The sequence below is a fragment of the Oryctolagus cuniculus genome, chromosome 20 (assembly GCF_964237555.1).
Source record: "Oryctolagus cuniculus chromosome 20, mOryCun1.1, whole genome shotgun sequence".
NCBI classification, from domain to species: domain Eukaryota; kingdom Metazoa; phylum Chordata; class Mammalia; order Lagomorpha; family Leporidae; genus Oryctolagus; species Oryctolagus cuniculus.
This window is the reverse complement of record NC_091451.1, coordinates 19,060,329-19,079,879: the sequence shown is the minus strand read 5'-3', so window position 1 is coordinate 19,079,879 and position 19,551 is coordinate 19,060,329. Positions and strand designations below refer to the sequence as shown.

The window sequence follows — 19,551 nt, the reverse complement described above, 5'->3', positions numbered from 1 at the left end:
GGCTCTCCTCCCAACTGCAGTTTCCTGCTAATGCAGACTGTGGGAGGTAGCAGGTGAGGGTTCAAGTACTCGGGTCCAGATGCCAGCACAGCAGCTTTACCTGTTAGCCGCAACCTGGCCCCAAGATAAGTAAATTTTAAAATAAAGAAAAAGCCAATCAGCCCATGAAAAGACGGTCAACATCATTCACACACAACTCAAGCCCACAGATAGGACTTTGTTTCAACTAGGAATGCTATAATAAAAAAGTAGAGATTAAAACAAATGTTGGTGAGGATATGGAGAAATCAGAACCCTGACACACTGCTCCTAAGAATGTAAAATGTCAGAGCCACTTTGGAAAACAGGTTGGCAGTTCCTTACAGGTCAAACACAGAGTCACATATGATCTAGCAAATCCTCTTGTAGGTATATTCTCAGGAGAAATAAAAACATATGACCATACAAAAATCTGGACAATAGCCAAAAAAGTAGAAATAATCCAAATTTTCATAAACTGATGAATAGACATGGAACATTCATACAAGAGAATATTATCCACCAAATAAAATGAAACTAAACATTAATACATGCTATACAATGTGGATGGACCCTGAAATTATGATGGCAAGTGAAAGCAGCCAGACCTAAAAGGCCACAATATTGCATGATTCATGTATGTGAAACCTCCAGAAGCGGCAAATCCAGAGAGATAGAGAGATGACTTTCAGGGTTTGGAGGTAGTGTAGGGGGATGAAAATGGAGAATCAGAATCAGGATGACTTTTAATTGATAAAAAAGTTTTTGTTTTGGCTGGCGCCGGGACTCAATGGGCTAATCCTCCGCCTGTGGCGCCGGCACACCGGGTTCTAGTCCCGGTCAGGGCACCCACCGGATTCTGTCCCAGGTGTTCCTCTTCCAGTCCAGCTCTCTGCTGTGGCCCGGGAGTGCAGTGAAGGATGGCCCAAGTCCTTGGGCTCTGCACCCCATGGGAGACCAGGAGGAAGCACCTGGCTCCTGGCTTTGGATCAACGCGGTGCACCAGCTGCAGCGCGCCAGCCGCAGTGGCCATTGTAGGGGTAGACCAACAGAAAAGGAAGACTTTTCTGTCTCTCTCACTGTCTAATTCTGCCTGTCAAAAAAAAAAAAACTTTTTGTTTTTAAATCTTTCTTGGAAGTCCGTTACAAATTGTTTACCAATTATCTCTAATGAGTTGACAAAAGATCTGATTAAACTGTTTTCTTATTTATTTATTTATTTATTTATTTATTTTTACAGGCAGAGTGGACAGGGAGAGAGAGAGAGAGAGAGAGAAAGGTCTTCATTTACCATTGGTTCACCCTCCAATAGCCGGCGTGCTGCAGCCTGCGCACCGCGCTGATCCGAAGCCGGGAGCCAGGTGCTTCTCCTGGTCTCCCATGGGGTGCAGGGCCCAAGCACTTGGGCCATCCTCCACTGCACTCCCTGGCCACAGCAGAGAGTTGGCCTGGAAGAGGGGCAACCAGGACAGAATCCGGTGCCCGACAGGGACTAGAACCTGGTGTGCTGGCGCCGCAAAGCGGAGGATTAGCCTATTGAGCCGCGGCGCCGGCCCTGATTAAACTGTTTTCTATTTTCTGTAATCAGAGTGACTGTACACTCTCACCAAGTCTTAGCTTAGTACATTTTTTTTTTTTTAAAGATTTTATTTATTTGAAAGAGAGAGAGAGAGAGAAAAGAGAGGTCTTCCATCTTCTGGCTCACTCCCCAAATGGCTGCAATGGCTGGAGCTGAGCTGATGGAAATTAGGAGCCAGGAGCTTCTCCTCTTTTTTAAAAAAAGATTTATTTATTTGAAAGTCAGAGTTACACAGAGAGAGAAGGAGAGGCAGAGAGAGAGAGAGAGATCTTCCATCCACTGGCTCACTCCCCAATTGGCCACAACGGCTAGAGCTGCGCTGATCCGAAGCCAGGAAGCAGGAGCTTCTTCCAGGTCTCGCACGTGGGTGCAGGGGCCCAAGGACTTGGGCCATCTTCTACTGCTTTCCCAGGCCACAGCAGAGAGCTGGATTGGAAGAGGAGCAGCTGGGGCTAGAACCGGCGCCTATATGGGATGCTGGCGCCGCAGGCAGAGGATTAACCTACTGCCATGGAGCTGCCCCCCACCCCTTTTTAAAGATCCATTTATTTATTTGAGAGGCAGAGTTACGGGGAAGGGGGGAGGAAGAAAGGCGAAGGGAGACAGAGAGAAAGGTCTTCCTTCTGTTGGTTCACTCCCCCAAATAGTTGCAATGGCCAGAGCTGGGCTGATCTGAAGCCATGAGCCAGGAGCTTCTTCTGCCACTTGGGTGCAGGGGCAGAAGCACTTGGTCCATCTTCCACTGCTTTCCCAGGCAAGAATTCTAGCAGAGAGCTAAACTGGAAGAGGAGTAGTTGGGACTAGAACTGGTGTCCAACGGGACTTCAGTGCCACAGCTGGTGGCTTAACCTACTACACCACAGTGCCAACCCCGTGAGTCATATTAATGTGTGCCTGTTTCTTTCCTTTTCTCCCTATCCCCCAGAGCTCTGACCCCAGGGTTGAAGAGCTCTGTGCCACAGCGTTCTGGGCTTTGTCCCCACTCTGAGTTTGCTTGTTTTCTTTGGAAACACTCCACCAAAGTACGAGCTTTCGAGAAGCTGGAGTACCACAAACAATAACACAACACTCTAGGATGACAGTAGCTTTTCTGGATGTGACTTTAAGACCAAAATGCATGATTTATGCATGTTTAGAAACCACTGACATGTTTGTGTCAATCCTGTTTAAAGATCAATTTACAGGTGCGAGCATAGTAGGTTAAAGCCCTGGCATCCCATAAGCGCATCAGTTCTAGTCCCAGCTGCTCCTCTTCAGATCCAGCTCTTCCAGCTGTGCTATGGCCTGGGAAAGTCCTTGGGCCGCTGCACCCACGTGGGAGACCTGGAAGAAGCTCCTGGCTCCTGGCTTTGGATTGGCGCAGCTCCAGCCATTGCGGCCATCTCGGGAGTGAACCAGCAGATGGAAGACCTCTCTCTCTGTCTCTACCTCTCTCTGTAACTCTTTCAAATAAATAAAATAAATCTTTAAAAATTTACAGATCAAATACGAAACTTCATGTTTCAATGAAAGTAAAAAAGAAAACTGGTCCTTTTTCTTTAATGCTTCATGGAACAGAATTTGTATTTAATCAGAACACTACAAAGGCTTCTTTTCTGGCAAGGAACTGTTAGATCTTTTGGTTTTCACATGTACTACCAACTAGGCACAGTATATTACTGTGAAAATACTCTGAAATTCATAAACCAGAGGAAAAAAGGGAATTTACACAAAAAGACTGCATATCACTAGGTAGGGTGTTGAAATGACTGGATGTGTAATATTTTTTAGGTATTCATTTTGGGTCAGCATACATTTAATTATTTTTCCATTTTCAGTAACATTTTGTGATTCAACATAGCAAGTCCCTATTAAAGTTTTACAATAATGTAATCGGTTGACTCATTTTAAGATAAAAATGGAAACTAAGGAAAGTACATTTAAGAAATTTAAAGTTAAAAAAATGAAATATAAACTTCATTCTTTTAAAAAGATTTATTTATTTGAGGTCTTCCATCTATTAGTTCACTCTCCAAATGGCTGCAACGGTCAGAGCTGGGCGGATCCAAAGCCAGGAGCTTCTTCCCATGTAGGTGCAAGACCCCAGCACTTGGGGCCACCCTCTACTGCTTTCCCGGGCCATTAGCAGGGAGCTGGATAGCAAGTACAGCACCAGGACTTGACCCAGCACTCACATGGCCACAGGTGGAGGCTTAACCCGGTATGCACAGCTCCAGTCTAACTCTTCTGTAGCATTACCATTTTCTGCTTACTCATGGTTCTTGGACAGGTAGATACTTGTCCTATTCCAGGTACACATTTAGCTGACAGCAATCTCTGAAAAGGCAATTTTGAAAGCACTCCTTCAATATTTTAAAAATAAGTTATGTGGTGGGTAGAGTGCTTCTGAGAATTTCTAAATCTTCTCATCATCTTCTGTGTGTCTGTGTGTGTGTTTGGTAGGCACACTTGTGGAAAATGGAATTAAAAGATACATTAGGGGCCGGCACTGTGGCTCACTTAGTTAATCCTCTGCCTGTGATGCCGCATCCCATATGGGTGCCGGGTTCCAGTCCCGGTTGCCCCTCTTCCAGTCCAGCTCTCTGCTGTGGCCCGGGAGTGCAGTGGAGGATGGCCCAAGTGCTTGGGCCCTGCACCCCATGGGAGATCAGGAAGCACCTGGCTCCTGGCTTCAGATAGGCACAGCATGTCAACTGTAGTGGTCATTTGGGGGGTGAACCAACGGAAAATGAAGACCTTTCTCTCTGTCTCTCTCTCACTGTATAACTCAACCTGTCAAAAAAAAAAAAAAAGATATATTATTTTGGCATAAAAATTTTTGAGATCCACATTATGGGGTGGGCTGTTGGGTGCAACAGTTAAGATGCCTGCGTTCATTACTGGTGTGCCTGGACTTGAGTCCCAGCTCCACTTCTGATTCAGCTTCCTCCCAAAGCACTCCCTGAGAGGCAGCAGGTTCCAGTCCTCGGGTTCCTGCACCCACGTCAGTGACCTGGACTGGGTTCAGGATTTCCACTTCAACCTCGCTACCGTGGGCCCTTGGGGAGTAAGCCATTGGATGGAAGAGCTGTCTCTCTGCCTTTCAAACTCATAATAAAAGGAGGGGGCCGCACTATGGTGAAGTGGGTTAAAGCCCCAGCCTGCAGCACTGGCATCCCTTGTGGGGATGGCCAGAGCTGGGCACTAAAGCCAGGAGCCAGGAGCTTCTTCCGGGTCTCCCATGCAGTGTAGGGGCCTAAGAACTTGGGCCATCTTCTACTGCTTTCCCAGGCCATAGCAGAGAGCTGGATCGGAAGAGCAGCCGCGACTTGAACTGGCACCCATATGGAACGCCAGCACTGGAGGTGCTGGCTTTTCCTGCTATGCCACAGTGCTGGCCCCATCTCTAAATATACTTTTAAAACACCCACTGAGTGGGGGTCAGCGTGGTGGCACAGCGGGTTAAGCTGCCACTTGGCACACACAGTGGTCCAAGTTACAGCTTCTCTCCTTGAGACCCAACTCCCTGCTAATGCACCTGGGAAGGCAGCCATAGCCCAAGTGCTCCAGTCACCTGCATGGGAGGCCCGGATGGGGTGCTCGGCTGCTGGCTTTGGTCTGGCCCAGCCCTGGCTGTTGCAGCCATTTGGGGAGTGAACCACCAGATGGATGCTCTCTGCGTCTCTGGCCCTCTGTTTCAAGTAAATAAATAATATTAAAAAAAAAAAAAACCTGCACAATTGTACTTTTTTTTTTTTTTTTTTAATTTTTTGATAGGCAGAGTGGACAGTGAGAGAGAGAGACAGGTCTTCCCTTGCCGTTGGTTCACCCTCCAATGGCCGCCGCTGCAGCCGGCGCACCACGCTGATCCGATGGCAGGAGCCAGGTGCTTCTCCTGGTCTCCCATGGGGTGCAGGGCCCAAGCACCTGGGCCATCCTCCACTGCACTCCCTGGCCACAGCAGAGAGCTGGCCTGGAAGAGGGGCAACCGGGACAGAATCCGGCGCCCCGACCGGGACTAGAACCCGGTGTGCCGGCGCCGCAAGGTGGAGGATTAGCCTATTGAGCCACGGCGCCGGCTCCACAATTGTACTCATTAAAATGGCCAATTTTATGGTATGTGGATTGTTCCTGAAAGAAAGATGCCAACTACCGCACACTACAATACTGAGAGTCAGAAACCGCCTCAGTACCCGCGAACCGGGGACAAGGCTGCGAAATGCCGACGCCACGTGTTTGCGGCGCCCAGCGCAAAATGGCCGCTCGCAGCCCTGGCCGAGGGCCGCGCACATGCGCCGGGGTTCGGTCTACGGAAAAGGCGAACCAAAGGTTTCTGCTGGCGCTCGGAATTTTATATTCTGGCGCCAGTCTTTGGTCAAATGCCCACTGGAGTTTACTTTCACAGATTTAACAGACACACAGATCTGATTTACTGTTTTACTCCGCGAACTGCCAGGAGCCAGGAAGTCCACCCCGCGTCCCAAGCCCAGGAGCAAGAAGCTGGATCTCAAGTGGAGCAGCAGCTCAACCCCCGAGTTATTTATTTTTAACCCTCTTTACAGATGCACAGACGACAGAACAGGGATCCCGCCTCAATTAAAATCCCCATTGTTACGTTAAAGCCGGAGGTTGGGGTTGGAATTGCGTCTCCTGCGGGCAGCTGCCCCAGCCGGTTCCTAGTCTGCTGGGTGCACAGCTGGCTGCCCGGGACGAGGTTTGCGGACCGCCCGGGTGCGGGGCGTTTCGTGGCAGCTGGCTTCCTCGCTCAGCGTGAGGTGGACCTGGTGCAGGTTACCCTGGCGAAGTGACCACCTCGCCATAGATACCGCAGAGCCGGCGTTCGGCAAACTTAGTGAACGTCCGCCAACCAGCCGGCACGGCGCCGGGCGCTTCGCAGGCGCTCAGGGTCTGCTGGCCGCGGTGTCCACTCTTCGGGAAAAGGCGACCACGATGTGAATTTTGATAGGGCAAAGCCCCCGGCGGGTTCGCACTTCAGCTCCGGCCAGGTGCTGGGCGGGGCCTTTCAACAGCAGCGATTGGGGAAGGTTGCTTCCGGTCAGACACGGAGCGGGGACACTCGGCGCCCTCCCCACCGTGCTTACCGCTGCGGCCCCGGCCGGACAAGGCCCCCCGGGATCCACGCCCCCCAAGAACGCCGAGCTCGGGGCCCCGCCGGGAAGCGGTCAGCGGTCCACGTGCTCACTCCTCTCCGCCCCTTTCCCTGGCCTTCCCCCTGACGCCCAGTGCCACCCCGAGCTGCGCCGCGGAAGCGGCAGACGCCCTTCGGCCCAGGCCACAGGCCACCCGGCCTGCAAGGCTTTACCTGTTTGGAAGGTCCCTTCCGGCTCCCCCGCAGGCCCTGGTTCTCAGGAGTAGGGGCGAAGCGTGGAAAAACCCGGAAAGGCCTCGGCGTGGCGTCAGTGTTTTAGGTGCGCCGGGCTTTGTGTTGTTGCAGCCGATTGGGCTACGGCGGCCGCCCTTTCCTTCTCATTGGCTGCGGTGTCTGTCTGTGGACGTCCATAGGGGGCGTTCTTACGGAGAGGGCGGGCAGTGCGGTTTCGGCTCCGCCCGGGCCCGGCCTGTCCCGGCTCGGCGCGGTTGTGGGCGGGGACTGGGCTAGCTGGGGGGCGGGGCCCGGCGTGCTTCGGGGCGGGGCTGGGCGCCGCCCTGGGAGCTGCGGGCTGGCGAGGCGAGCTTCTTCGAAGCGGTGGAAGCCGTGTTGCGGTGCCGCTGACCTACTGGTCTGACCCGGGAGAAGCCCTCTTGCTTCTCGGAGCTACCATTTAAGCCCCCACACCAAGATTTGAGGAGGAGAAAAAAATTGTGTTGTGGGGAAAGGACTGCGGGGGCTCTGAGGTGAGGGAGGGAGCAAGGAACAGTTGGTGAACCGGTGGTGACTTCTCGTCAGGGGCCGAGGTGGCTGAGGAGGTGCAGAGGAGCATGCCCTGGGCTGGCAGTTCTAGGGCTAGTCCTGCTTTTTTTAAAGAATTATTTATTTTTATTTGAGAGGGAGGGTCAGAGGGAAAGGTCCTCCATCCGCTGGTTCACTCCACAAATGGCTGCAGTGGCCGGAGCTGGGCAGATCCAAAGCCAGGAGCCAGGGCTTCTTCCTGGTCTCCCTCATTGAGGGTGCAGCCACCCAAGCACTTGGATCTCTTCAGCTGCTTTCCCAGGCCATAGCAGAGAGCTGGATGGATTGGAAGTGGAGCAGCCGGGACTCGAACTGCTGCCCATCCCATATGGAATGCTGGCAGTCCAGGTGGAGGCTTAACCTACCGCACCACAGTTCTATTTCCTACTTTCTGAGTGACCCAGAAAGGGAGTCTATTCCCTTCGCTCTGCCTTAATTTCTTCTGTTGAGACAGAGACGTTGATCTAACTCGAAGTTTGTTCACATAGCCAGTATTTCCAGAATGATCCATGGGTGCTGTCCTACTTCTCAGGATCGGTTGTCAGCCATGCAATGCTCTCAGAGGAACAGGGAAGCCTGTGATAGGCACCTGGCTGGATGCGGCGGTTTTGTGAGGAGAGCTGGGTTCAAATAGGCCAGGCTCGGTGGGAGCGCCATGTGCTCCCTTAACCCAGAACTCTGTGGGTGGCTGGACCCGTGAGAACCAGGCTGCGGGTTTGCTGATGGTACTTGTGTGTAGGATTTTGCCTCTTAGGGAGTTGACCAACAAGGGCAGAGTGTGGAGTGGAACTGGCTGATGGTGAGGGAAACGAGGGTATAGAGTGAAGTCAACATACAGCGCAGCTTCAGGAGGCTTGGGCACCCTGGAAGGGAAGGCGGAGAGAGTTCTGGGCTGGATGCACAGTATGGCTGCAGGCCCCCGTGAGGAGTCATTTTGGCTGCTAGGGAGGGGAGTCTTGGCAGCAACCCTGGCAAGTGAGGTTGGGGCTTGATAATGCAAGGCCTCCAAGGCCCAGGCACAGTGGCAGTGGGAGGCTCTGAAGCACCAGCCCTGTACTCAGGAGGAAATGACCTGGGCAAGCTCCATCCGGAAGATTGGAGAGGGGGCTGCAGAAGGCAGTTACCAGGCTTCTGAATGCCCATCAGAGCTGAGCCAGGACGGTGGCAGCCGGCCTGGAAGGGAGCGATGTGAGGGAGAATCTGCAGGATTTGAGCTCTTTTGGGAGAGGCAGACAGGGGTCCATGCTGGAGAGCTGAGGTCGCTGAAGGCAATGGGGAGGGGTTGGCTTGGTGCTTGCTCAGTGAATAAATGGCAAACAGGCCGATGCCACGGCTCAATAGGCTAATCCTCTGCCTTGCTGTGCCGGCACACCGGGTTCTAGTCCCGGTCGGGGCGCTGGATTCTGTCCCGGTTGCCCCTCTTCCAGGCCAGCTCTCTGCTGTGGCCTGGGAGTGCAGTGGAGGACGGCCCAAGTGCTTGGGCCCTGCACCCCATGGGAGACCAGGAGAAGCACCTGGCTCCTGGCTTCGGATCAGCGTGGTGCGCCGGCCGCAGCGCGCCAACCGTGGCGGCCATTGGAGGGTGAACCAACGGCAAAGGAAGACCTTTCTCTCTCTCTCTCTCTCTCTCTCTCTCTCTCTCACTATCCACTCTGCCTGTCTTTAAAAAAAAAATAAAAAATAAAAAAAAGCAAACAGCCAGCCAGCCAGTCAGCCAACTCGTGAATATCTAGTAAGGGAACAGTGGTGCAGGCAACGGATGTCCCCCGGGGACCTGTAACAGCATCAAACAGAACATCAAAGACCTTTTGCAATGGGCAGAAGAAGCTTGACCTTGGGCCATCCTCCCAGGTAAGAAGAGGCTACGACACCTGCCAAGAAGGTTGCTGCGAGGAGCAGAGGCTATGAGAACCCCTCACCTGGCGCTTGCTCTACAGCTCCCATTGGTTGAGCAGCCGCTCTTGTGAGCATGTGGTGTGTGTTACCATCGAAAATGAAAACAGTGACTTGTTTTCCATTTGATCTCCAGAATTGGAAGCCAGGTCAGATGATTTCTTTTTGGTTGAGGTGGAATCTAAATGAATGCGAAATTTGACTATGCAAAAAAAAAAAAAAATGAGGGTACCTCAAAATATTGGTGGAAAGTGAACTTAAAATTAGTTTGTTTTGGAGCAAAAAACTTGAAATCCATGCATAGTTTTTTCATAAAACTTAATTTTCATGAACTTTTTGACATCCCCTTGTACTTTGCTAGTCCATGTATTAGGTATTTCCTAAGACCTTCTCCTAGATTTATTCTTTTAGTTACAACTCTCTGAGGTAGATGCTAGTAGTATCATTAATAATTTGATAAATTGAGTGACAGAGGTTAAGTGACTGTTGCATGGTCACGTAGCAATTGAGTGGGCAGAGAAGAGTTTGTGGTCTCAAGGCAAATGCTATCATATATAGAGTTGAAAGAAAAATGCATATTAGATATAAAATACTTGCAACTCACATCACAGGAAAAAGGCTAATTATCCTAGTGTATAAAGTGCTCCTACAAATAAACTCAGTAGATAAAATGAGCAGTAACTATAAGAAAATACAGAAAAGGAAGTGAATATGAAATGATATTCTACTTCACCAATCTAAGAATATATTTCAAAATTCTTCTGACATATCCTTAAAAAAAAAGATTTATTAATTTGTTTGAAAGTCAGAGTTACACAGAAAGAGAAGGAGAGACAGAGAGAGACAGAGAGGTCTTCCATCTGCTGGTTCACTCCCCAGTTGGCTGCAACCACCAGAGCTGCACTGATCAGAAGCCAGGAGCCAAGAGCTTCTTCTGGGTCTCCCATGAGGGTGCAGGGGCCCAAGGACTTGGGCCATCTTCCACTGCTTTCCCAAGCCATAGAAGAGAGCTGTATTAGAAATGGAGCAGCCGTGACTCAATCTGGTGCCCACGTTGGGTGCTGGCACTGCGGGTGGTGGTTTTACCTGCTATGCCATAGCACCAGCCCCTGACATATCCTTTTTCATAGTCAGTCACAATCCAGTGTTTGTACCAATCTAATGAGGTAGTTAATAGTAAGGCTGTCATACAATCATGGAAGGGGAGTTAGTTTGGCAATATTTATCTGAAGTTCAAAATGCACATGCCTGTGAATTAGCACTGCTAGGAACATATCTTTAAGTTGTATTTGCTTCTATCAAAGTGAGTAGGCACATGGAGCCTAGGTTTTTTTTTTTTTTAAGAGTATGCAAGTTTCACTTTATTTCGAGCCAAGTCACATTTTCCTTTTCAGTAGATGCTTGAGCCAAACAAGCAAATGCAAATGAAAATACTAGGAACATCTTCATGTCTCAACTTTTAATCCAATTTGTCTTTTACTGTCTTTTCTATTTCTTCCACTCTTTTCCTTTATAATTTATTTTTATTTTTATTTTTTTTGACAGGCAGAGTGGACAGTGAGAGAGAAAGACAGAGAGAAAGGTCTTCCTTTGCCGTTGGTTCACCCTCCAATGGCGTGACCGCACCGCGACCGGCGTGCTGCGGCCGGCGCACCTCGCCAATGCAATGGCAGGAGCCAGGTATTTATCCTGGTCTCCCATTCGGGTGCAGGGCCCAAGCACTTGGGCCATCCTCCACTGCACTCCCAGGCCACAGCAGAGAGCTGGCCTGGAAGAGGGGCAACCGGGACAGAATCCGGCACCTCGACCGGGACTAGAACCCGGTGTGCCGGCGCCACAAGGCGGAGGATTAGCCTAGTGATCTTTGGTGCCGGCCAGCCCAGCCCCTTTATTTTACAAATTGAGGTAACCAAGATAAAAATAACCTTGAGGGTGCAGAAGTTAGTGCTTAACTGGAACAAAACCCCAGCTCTCTGGAATCCTCAGTTTTTTCCCCACACCTGGCTGTGGCAGGGAGCGTGATTTATAATATTGAAAGTTTGTAAAGCCATCTTAAGGTACATTAGAAGACTAGTTAAAAAAAAAAAAAGCAAACAGATGGGCTCATAACTTAGATGGTGGCTGAGAGAGAGACGCAGTGAAGCCACTGGCACATGGGCTTCTGCAGGTGACAGGGAATGGAAATGACCGTAAACACTGCTGCAGTGCAAGAAGGAGGCCACAGCTACACTGAGGGTTAAGAGATCCAATTTGGGTCCAGTCTCCCTCACCCTGGGTCTCTCGGGGAGTGGAGAAGGCACAGGGAGATTAATCTAACTCCACTCCCATATATTTTTTTAAAGATTTATTTATTTATTTGAAAGTCACAGTTATTCACAGAGAGAAGGAGAAACGGAGAAAGAAAGATCTTCCATCCGCTGGTTCACTCCCCAATTGGCCACAACTGCTGGAGCTGTGTCCATCCGAAGCCAGGAGCCAGGAACTTCTTCCAGGTCTCCCATGTAGGTTCAGGGGCCCAAGGACTTGGGCCAATTTTTATTGCTTTCCCAGGCTATAGCAGAGAGCTGGATCAGAAGTGGAGCAGCTGGATCTTGAACTGGTGTCTATATGGGATGACAGCACAGCAGGTGGCAGCTTTACCCGCTATGCCACAGAACCAGCTTCCCATATTCTTTTTTAAGATTTATTTATTTACTTGACAGGTAGAGTTACAGGTTATAGATAGAGGGAGAGATGGAGAAAAACATCTTCCATCTACTGGTTCACTCTTCAAATGGTTGCAATGGCCAGAGCTTAGTCTGGCTGAAGCCAGGAGCCAGGAGTTTCCTCTAGGTTTCCCATGTGGGTACAGGGGTCCAAGCACTTGGGCCATCCTCTACTGTTCTCCCAGGCCATAGCAGAGAACTGGATTGGAAGAGAAGCAACTAGGACTCCAACCGGCTCCCATATGGGATGCTGGTGCCACAGGTGGAGACTTAGGCCACTATGCCACAGGAGGATGCTTCAAAAAGTTCATGGAAAATGGAATTAAAAGATAAATTTAGGGATTGGTGTAGGGAAATAATGGGTAAAGGATCGGCAACGTGACTCAATAGGCTAATCCTCCACCGGCAGCGCAGCACCCCGGGTTCTAGTCCCGGTCGGGGCGCCGGATTCTGTCCCGGGTGCTCCTCTTCCATTCCAGCTCTCTGCTGTGGCCCGGGAAGGCAGTGGAGGATGGCCCAAGTGCTTGGGCCCTGCACCCCATGGGAGACCAGGAGAAGCACCTGGCTCCTGGCTTTGGATCAGCGCAGTGCGCCGGCTGCAGCAGCCATTGGGGGTTGAACCAACGGAAAAGGAAAACCTTTCTCTCTGTCTCTCTATTTCACTGTCCACTCTGCTTGTCAAAAAAATAAATAAATAAAAATAAAAAATAATGGGTAAAGTCACCACCTGCAATACAGGCATCCCGTATGGGCACTGATTTGTGTCCCGGTTGCTGCACTTCCAATCCAGCTCCCTGCTAATGACCTAGGTAAAGCAGCAAAAGTGCTTGAGCCCCTGTCACCCATGTGGGAGACCTGGAAGAATCTCCAGGCTTCAGCCTGGCCCAGCCCTGGCTGTTATAGCCATATGGGGAGTGACCCAACAGATAGAAGATATGTCTTTCTCTCCTTTTCCCTCTCCCTCTCTGTGTAACTCTGATTTTCACTAAATAAATAAATCTTTATAAAAAGAAAATATGTTTTGATGCAAAAAAATCTTTGAAATCAAAACAAATTCACAAAAATAACCTTGAAATCATGAGCATGGGGGACTTTAAAATGTGTACTGTGAAAAAACTATGCATACATTTCAAGTAAGTAAATAAAAAATTTATATGTTGGTTTAAACAAATCACATATTAATTTGACTTCTTGATTATGGTGATATTGTTTGGTTAGGCTTCTCCAATGTGAAGTTACTCTTCTTCATATTTTAAAAAATTTTGATGTTTGAAAGATAGGTTCACAGAAAGTTGCGAAAATAGTTCAGAAGGGGCTGGCGCTGTGGTGCAGTAGGTTAATGCCCTGGCCTGAAGCGCTGGCATCCCATATGGGTGCGGTTCTAGTCCCGGCTGCTCCTCTTCCCATCCAGCTCTCTGCTGTGGCCTGGGAAAATAGAAGATGGCCCAAGTCCTTGGGCCCTTACACCTGTGTGGGAGACTCAGAAGAAGCTCCTGGCTCCTGGCTTCGGATTGGCGCAGCTCTGGCATTTTGGCCAATTGGGGAGTGAACCATTGGATGGAAGACCTCTCTCTCTGCCTCTCCTCTCTCTGTGTAACTGTTACTTTCAAATAAATAAATAAATCTTTAAAAAAAAAAGTTCAGAGAGGTCCCCGATACCCTTCTTCTAGCTCTCTCAATGTTAAGGTCTCAACTACAGTATAATGTTACTCTTTTTATTTTATTTTTGTAATCTTAGAAGTATTTGTGAGGCTGTACAAACACTCTATTCTGCATCAGACTGTATTTATTAATTTATTTAAGAGGGAGAGAGGGAGGGAGGGAGTGAAAGAAAGAGAGAGAAACATGCTCCCATTGTTGCTTCACTGTACCAATGTCCCTAACAGTTGGGGCTGGGCTGGGACTTAAGTTGAAGTAGGAACCAGGAACTCAATCCAGGTCTCCCAAGGGAGTGGCAGGAACCCATTTACTTGAGCCATCTCTGCTGCCTCCATGTTTTTGCATTAGCAGGAAGCTGCATTCAAGTACTGGAGCCAGCAATCAAATGCAGGCACTTTGGCATGGTATGTAGGTGTCTTAAACTGCCAGGCTAAGCATCTACTTCTCTTTTATTTATTTGTGGGCATGGTTCCTGGTTATTCTTTGAGTTAAATGCATTACTATCAGTGTTTGTTTTGATGCTCAAGTAGTCTGAATTTGGCCAGTAGGAGCCCCTTCAAATTGGTCTAGGGAGATTTCAAATTTACTCCTTTCCCTTTAAAGCGTTGATAATGTTAGTATATGAAATAAACTGACAATAGGCAGATATCAACATAAAGAATGTGTGTGTTTTATTATATGCCAAAGCATAGGAGTATAAGACTCAAGGAATGGCTGATTCTTACATGGAACTTGGAGGGATAGAGCCTTGGACTTCTGGGGCACAGTCCAGGCGGAGACACAGTCCAGGCAAGGTTGAGGGAAGGGGGTACACAGCAAGTGAGGGTTATTTTGTTATGCAGATGAAGTGTTCCAGGTACTGGCCACCTGTGGCTTCTGCCTGGGTCAGGTGTCGGAGCTGCAGTCTCTCCTTCCTGTGGAAGAGCTCTCCTAGGGGGTATCTGGTAGGATTGTCTGTCTGCAAGTGCTGTTTCCTAATACAGACAGACCTCAGTCTCTTATAAAAGGACTGCTTTTCAGAGGCATTCCTGTGACTACAGAATCCAGTTTCTCTGAATAACCAATTTGAAATATGCCAAAGAAAAATATTTGGGGTGGGGTGTTTTACTCTCCCACACTGGCTTCTGTGTTCTTTGATCATGTCCCTGCCATTTCTTGAGTATTTCCTTGTGTGATAAAAGACATTCCAGGCTTGTCTTGTACTTTCCCTGTCATAGCCTTGGGATGAGTCTGTCTTTAAGGAATTGTAGTCCCATTTAATGGAGATTGGTATTTAGAAGCCAAGATCTGAGTGCTAAGAGTGCTTATTGCTTTTAGGGTGTCCCTGTTGCACAGCCCTCTCAGTGTTTACACTTGGGGATACATACATGCTCCCACATACAACACACACATATTTATAGCTCTATTTAGTTGTACTACACTTGATCTTAGCCAAAAGACCAAGAAGTGATAGAGCTGTATTTAATTGTATATCTGTATCTAACTATCTATCTACCTACCATCTGTCCATCTTGGAAACCATGAATTCACACCAAACCCTCCAATTCCACTCCATTATTAGAAAGCTAATTTTAGTTTTCTCACTTTCCATATTTGAAATTCTCATTATGTTTATTTACTTATTTGGTCAGTCCCCTTGATATTGGAAATGACGCCCTAAAATCTATATCAAAATGTGGCCCCTTAAAGTTCCCCAGAAATGCTATCTGGGGTGCTACCAGAATTTGGGGTGCCATACAATATCAACATATGCTTATTAATAAATCCCCAATATTAATAAGCCCGAGAGGGTCCTTGCCTAATATTTAGAGAAGAATTCTAAATACCGGCACAGATAAACGAGGCAGTATAGTACATTTTAAGCCTTTATTTAGTGAGAAAGACGCATAGAAGAGTGAGAGCTTTATCTAAGACAGAGGGGTAAATCTGGGTTCATACTGAGCGCCAGGAACCAGCCACCTGGAGGAGCATCTAGGCCAGGAAGCCTACAGCCAGCCCCTTCCTGGAAGAGGCCAGGAAACAGAAGAGAAGGGCCACACACCGTGTCCCTGGCGGTTAACCCACTTCCAAAGGGGAGTGGTTAATTAACCTGATTGGCTGGTGGGCACCCAGGTGTGGCCAGGTAGGGGAATGAGGTCACACAGGGGCGTGGCGAAGGCGTGATCTTCCAGCTCACTGACCTAATGGATTTTAACCCGTATGCCTGCCTACTTCACCTTTGTGTGTAGCCATCTCTTGTTTCTGCTCCCACCCCACCCTCCCCAGTGCAGATGCTCTTCTCACCACAAAGACTCTGAAAACTTGTGCTGGGTCGTACACCCTCCATTCATGAGGATGCCTTCGTCAGTCTTTTCTTGTTTTTAAAAAATGTACTTATTTATTTTGAAAGTCAGAGTTACAGAGAGAGGGAGAGAGATCTTCCTCAACTGCGGTTCACTCCACAGATGGCTGCAACAGCCAGGGCTGGGAAGGCCAAAGCCAGGAGACAGGACCTTCTTCAAGGTCTCCCACGTGGGTACAGGTGCCCAAACAATTGGGCCGTCTTCTACTGTTTTCCATGCATTAGCAGGAAGCTGGATCCAAAGTGGAGCAGCCAGGACATGAACCATTTCCATGTGGGATGCCAGTGTCGCAGGCAGCAGCTTTACCTGCTATGCCACATCTCCAGCCCCTTCATGAGTCATCTGTGGGATACAGTTTTTAACAATGTTAGGAAACTGGCGCAGTTTTAGCCAGGTGGCCTCGTGGCCCAGCTACCTGAGCCAGGCTCCATCCCCATCCTAATGGGATTTGCTGCTCCTGCTTCCCTGCCCGCCCTCGGGCAAAGTTTTAAAAGGGCCTGTTCCTAAACAGGTGCTCTCTTGGTTCCTCTCTCTAGCCTCCTCTGGTCTCTTGACTCTTCTCTCTTGGTTCCCCTCTGCTCTCTTCTCTCTCTTCTCTCCTTGCTAGCTCTTCTCCTCTCTGTTTCTCTCTTATACTCTCTTTCTCTCTCTTTCCCTTCACTGCCCCTTCACTCTGGTCTGCTGGGTGTTCCCCAATAAACCCTTTCCCTTACTCCGGTGGTGTTCGGTGTGTTTTGCGACGGCTAACATTAATATATAACAAACAAGACTGACAAATTTCTTGCTTTCAAGGAGCTTACATTCTAATGATGGGGAGCAGGGTCAAAGAGAAAAAAATTAAACATCAGATGCTGAGAAGTGCAGCAAAGAAGCAGGATGATGTGGTTAGAAGTGACTGCAGGGCCACTTCCAGGTTGGGTAGTATGTTGATTATTCTCTTTGTGCCTCTCTCCCCCATCCCAGACTACTTTGTGTATCTAAGAAATGCATTACTTTTGTTCCTCTGCTGCCAGCCTGCTGGTTGTCTTCAACCAGCCCGAGGCACTGTTGGTAGACAAGTGGGTGGGAGGAGAGAGAAATGAGGGTTTTGCTTGTTCCATCCCAGGTTTGGGATGTGTTTTTTGGCATTAATTCCTACTATAGGCTCCAGAAATTCCATTTCCTCCCCTTGTTCCATCAAGCCTCCTGGTAATTGATGGAACAAAGACATAAACCTCAGCCATTCTAGCCCATTGCCTAAGAGAGATAAAATTGGAATTTATCCCAAAATAAAAAAAAAAATGGAATTTATCCCTTGCCCCTGAATCTCAGTTGGTCTATGCCCTATTGTCTTTACCCCTCCCCCACATTCTTCCCCAGGTTTGGAAGCCAAACTTGAAAGAGCAGTATGGAGAAGCCTACTGCCCCCCACTCCCCGCAGGCCACCTAAGATATGAAAAGGCCCAGCCTGCTGGGGTCTGAGTTCCGTATGTGAGTGTGATGGCAGTTGGTTGACCTCTGTGAGTTTATTTTCTCTGAATAAATTCGGTCTGGCTGCAAGTTTGTATTCTGTCTCCTCTCTGTTCTATGCCCCCTATTTCGTACATTAGGTGCCCCCCTCCCTTTTTTTTGACAGGCAGAGTGGACAGTGAGAGAGACAGAGACAGAGACAGAGAGAAAGGTCTTCCTTTGCCGTTGGTTCACCCTCCAATGGCCGCCACGGCCCGCGCACCGTGCTGATCCGATGGCAGGAGCCAGGTACTTATCTTGGTCTCCCATGGGGTGCAGGGCCCAAGCACTTGGGCCATCCTCCACTGCACTCCTGGGCCACAGCAGAGGGCTGTCGGTGCCCCTTTTGAGGAAGCACCAATCTGCACTCTTTTCCTTAGAGTAATAACTTCCCATTTCTGTTCACCTTTAGGTGCTCCCGTGGCCTTGTTGCTTTCTTTTTGCCTTTGTTATACCTCTGTTAATAATTCCTTTGTTAAAGTCTCTTGAACTGGGGCAGATTGGCCTAGTGGTTAAGCTGCTGGTTAAGATGCATGTATCCCACATCCGGATTCATTCCTGGCCCAGCTCTGGCTCTGGCTCCTTTTCCAGCTTCCTGCTGATATAGACTCTGTGAGGCAGAAGGTGGTGGCTCAGGTAGTTGGGATTCTGCCACCCTCATGGGAAACCTGAATTGGGTTCCCAGATCCTGGCTTTGGTCCTGGCCCACCCCGGCAACTGCGAACATATCTGGGAGTCAGCTGGCATACAGGGGCGCTCGCTCGCTCTCTCTCGCTCTCTCTCAGGTGCTCTGGCTCCAAAATACATTAAAGTCTCTTGAACCATCTAAGTTGGATTGTTTTTCAGTAAGAGACTTTGTGAGGAAATTGTTTTGCTTTAAAAAATTTATCATGAACAATTTTTCAAGTCATTATATAGTATATTAACAAGGAAAGTATTACTTAGGTTTGTTTTCCTGGATCTCAATGCAGAATCTCTTTACCCAGTAGAAAATGTTTTCGCCCTGCCCATCCTGATGGCCAAATGTCTTAAGTTGTGCATTAGAAGGAGTGATGTGCATGTTTCTGTAACTCTACCTCCCCAGGATCTAGATTATTCAAATAATGTCCTTGTGGCTTCTTTATGGTATAGCAGTGTGCTTCAGCTAGCAGGCTTCATGGTTGTGTATTTCTTCACTGAAGGGGTTTAGGTCATTAGGAATCATTGGGGCCATTGTAGTTATTGGGGCCAAGAATGGTGTTTCCAATGGAGTAGTCTCCAAATAATTAAAGAAAGCTTTTTGCCCCCTTTGCCTGGGGTCTTCCAGGGGTGGATTAGATTAGAGAATGAGGAGGGGCTCCCAGGAAGGTTCCTCACTGTGGCTGCCACTCTGAGCAAGATAGAAGAATATAGGATGCACATTGTTTCTGACTGACTTTATCAGTGTCAACAGCCTTATAAACATGAAACACTATAGATCGAGAGAGAAGGGGAAGAAAATCCTGCAGAATAAGAGCTGGGGGAAGAAACTGAGGTGTGTCGCTGTTCCAAATTTCACTGCTTCCCTGGTTTCTTCTGCATTTGAATTTCTGTTTAACACTGATAGCAGGCTTGCCTTTAGGGGACTCGAGGAAGGGACTGGGGGAATCCGTGTCAGTTTAGCCTTAGGAAACCACAGAAGGATGTGAAGCTGAACGAGTTCATCAAGAAACTGGTATGTGGTTGTGCCTGGAGAGGCTTTTAAAATATCTTATGAGAATTGTTGTTGCTGGCCCAGGAAAGAGCATTCAGAACCTGGAACAGTCTTTGTCATTTTCTGCGATCACAGAGGATCAGGAACCTCTTCAGCCCCAAATCATGTCCCTAACTCCCCCCACAATCTGTCATGTGAGTCAGTACCAGTGCTTTCACAAAATTAATTTCTTCCTTGTTTGTTCTGTCTCCTGTTAGGCAACGAAGGAGGTGATTTGAGGCACTGTAATCCCATCTTTCCAGATG

At 48.7% G+C, this 19,551-nt stretch overlaps 1 protein-coding gene across 1 annotated transcript in view; it reads right to left on the bottom strand.

Annotated features, from left to right (window-relative positions):
- The window catches only part of DCAF4 (DDB1 and CUL4 associated factor 4), a 33,100-nt gene extending 26,039 nt beyond the window's left edge, over positions 1 to 7,061 (bottom strand). The window contains exon 1 of the mRNA XM_008272110.4: positions 6,900 to 7,061. The gene's annotated coding sequence lies outside the window, so the exon portion shown is untranslated. The remainder of the gene's footprint in view (positions 1 to 6,899) is intronic.
- Positions 7,062 to 19,551: the final 12,490 nt, after the last annotated feature.